Genomic DNA, 2,477 nt, shown 5'->3' with positions numbered 1-2,477 from the left:
GAAGCATTCTTTCAGTCAGCAAGCTCTTTTAAAAAGAAACCATTCTATTCCCAAGACCACAATTAAAATGGAAAGAATAAATCTGATGGCCCTTACAACAAACTTCATCATGTCAAGGCAATCCCTTAACTCTTATCTCCTGATATTTCAGTCCATTTCCTACTAATAGCATCTTCCTCCACCCACTAGAATATGTGAGGTTTTCTGTATTACAAACCCTTGCTTTGTTGTTGTTGTTGTTAGCTTTACATAAAACATCTTTTGAAAAATGTGTATGATTCTTCAAGTCCTGCACCTAGTTTCCTGATACGTAAGGAATGGAAATGGGACATGTCCCTGGGACCATCTCAGATTTACTTACTTTTGTGCCAACTATTTAGGAAGCTCTCTTGACCCTTTAGAGATTAGAATTCAACATAAAAAACATATTCAGCTGTCAAACACCTGTTGCTAATTTAGAATAAAACTATATCACATAGCAAAATTCCATTTATTTGACTTTCTCATTCAAACTTAAATTTTTAAAAAAATATTCATTCCGGGCCCCAGTATAGATCAAGAACCTACTTAAGACACAAACATGGTAAAACAAATTTTTCTATTTTCCATCTTCCTTTAAAAAGTGTTACATTTTTGGCTGATGGAATAATCAACATTATAGATCAAACCTCTTGCTAAGGGACACTTTGTGTTGAGGGGGAGGGTTCTGGGGATCTAAACAGGGCCTTGCACATGTGAAACAGGCACTGTACCACTGAGCCATATCCCCAGCCCCAGAGAACACAATTTTAGACCTGGTAACAGAAAATCATCTGGTAACTTGTCACATGGCCAATATTCTAAGATTAGAATTAAAGGCATTCTTTTGTATTCTGTCTGTCCTTTAATAATTTTCAGGAGAAACCATGTAAAGGCTTGCAGCTCAGTAGACATTGATCAGACTGTGGGTAATGTTCTTCAACAAACTCAACAGGCCAGTGGAGGGAGTTTTGCACTGATGGGGCTCTCACCTCTCACTGCTTTTGTGCCAGTTTTCCATAGCTGCCCCTCCCAGCATCATAGTCTTGTCAGTACTCATCATGAATCTGGCCCCTTGATTGCCCAAGTCCATACTGCCTGCCCTCCTTAAAGCCTGCATCCCAGTCTGTGCGAATGACCTGGTCATCCAGAAGTGTTCTATTAATATACCACATGGCATTTTCTGCATCTGCTCTTGAATAGTATTCCACAAAACAGAATCCACATTGCTGTTTTTTTTTTAACTTTATCTAGACCCATAATGATCTTCTTTATGTCGCCACTTTTGCAGAATGGTTCATAAATTTGTTCTTCAGTTGTGTAAAAGGAAGATTTCCAGGATACAATGTGCAACTTTTCTTCAGTAAGTTTTCTTGTTCTTCATTGTCAACCCAGAAGTGCTGGTCCCAGTACTGGCTCAGCTCCACATAGGAGTCGCTGCACAGCGCCTTCAGGAGGTCATAATGCAGAGAAGGTCAGTAAGGACGCAGCAACTCAGGGAACAGCCAGAACAAAAGTGACAGTACTGAAGAATCAGAAAATTAATTTTATTCTAAATTCTGGGGAGGAAGCTGTCTATCTTCAAAGTCAGAGGATTCTGAGGATTTCCTAAGAACCCTCAGTTTATTATTTATAGCTGGAATGGATGTTCAGTTGTTAGGAGTAAAATATATAGATATTTTGATCTGAGAAACATGAATGATAAGAAACATTGGAATTGCTATATCAGTTGTATCAGTACCTGATAAGATCCGTAGATTTTTTGTTTTTTTTTTTTTTTTTTGGTTGCCAAGATTGAACCCAGAAGAGGCGCTTAACCACTGAGTCACATCCCCAACCTTTTTTTTTTCATATTTAGAGACAGGGTCTCACTGAGTTGCTTTTAGAGCCTCACTAAGTTGCTGGGCTGGCTTTGAACTAACAATCCTCCTGCCTCAGTCTCCAGACTTGTTGGGATTACAGGTGTGTGCCACCATGCCTGACACTCTGATAACATTCTTTTAATCAAGGCCTAACAGCACTTTTTTGGTGTCTTTTGCAAAAGATTAAATCTTATGGTTGTGGATAATGTAGAAAGTATTTAGGTGGTTGTTTAGGAAATGCAGCTCATGCTTACTGATGATAAAGTTGGAGGATTCCTATGAGTTCTTTGAAGTAATAAATCATGTCTTCTTGTAACATCAAATGCATTGAATAATTTATTATTATTTTATAAGGAGAAAACCTGTAGGCCCAACAGGAGGTTGATCATTTATATATTAAAGTTAATAATTTTAAAAAGATAAAAAATAAATAAAACTAAAAATTATACTTAGGAAGTGACAGTTTAAGGGTTTCTGAAGATACTTTTAGTTTCAGTGTTCTATTAGTCTCTAGTTTTTGTGAGGAGTATGGATGGAATGTTTTGGATAAAAGGCAAAAACTTATTAAGCTTGCTGATAAGAGTACTAGTAAAATAA

The 2,477-nt window shown here is 37.2% G+C and overlaps 1 pseudogene; it reads right to left on the bottom strand.

Moving 5' to 3' along the window:
* Nucleotides 1–1,013: 1,013 nt before the first annotated feature.
* On the bottom strand, nt 1,014–1,481 carry LOC124972671 (nuclear cap-binding protein subunit 2-like; annotated as a pseudogene).
* Nucleotides 1,482–2,477: the final 996 nt, after the last annotated feature.

Source organism: Sciurus carolinensis, chromosome X (genome assembly GCF_902686445.1).
Source record: "Sciurus carolinensis chromosome X, mSciCar1.2, whole genome shotgun sequence".
In the NCBI taxonomy this organism is placed as follows: Eukaryota; Metazoa; Chordata; class Mammalia; order Rodentia; family Sciuridae; genus Sciurus; species Sciurus carolinensis.
The sequence above is the reverse complement of the archived record's forward strand: the minus strand, read 5'-3'. Positions and strand labels throughout refer to the sequence as shown.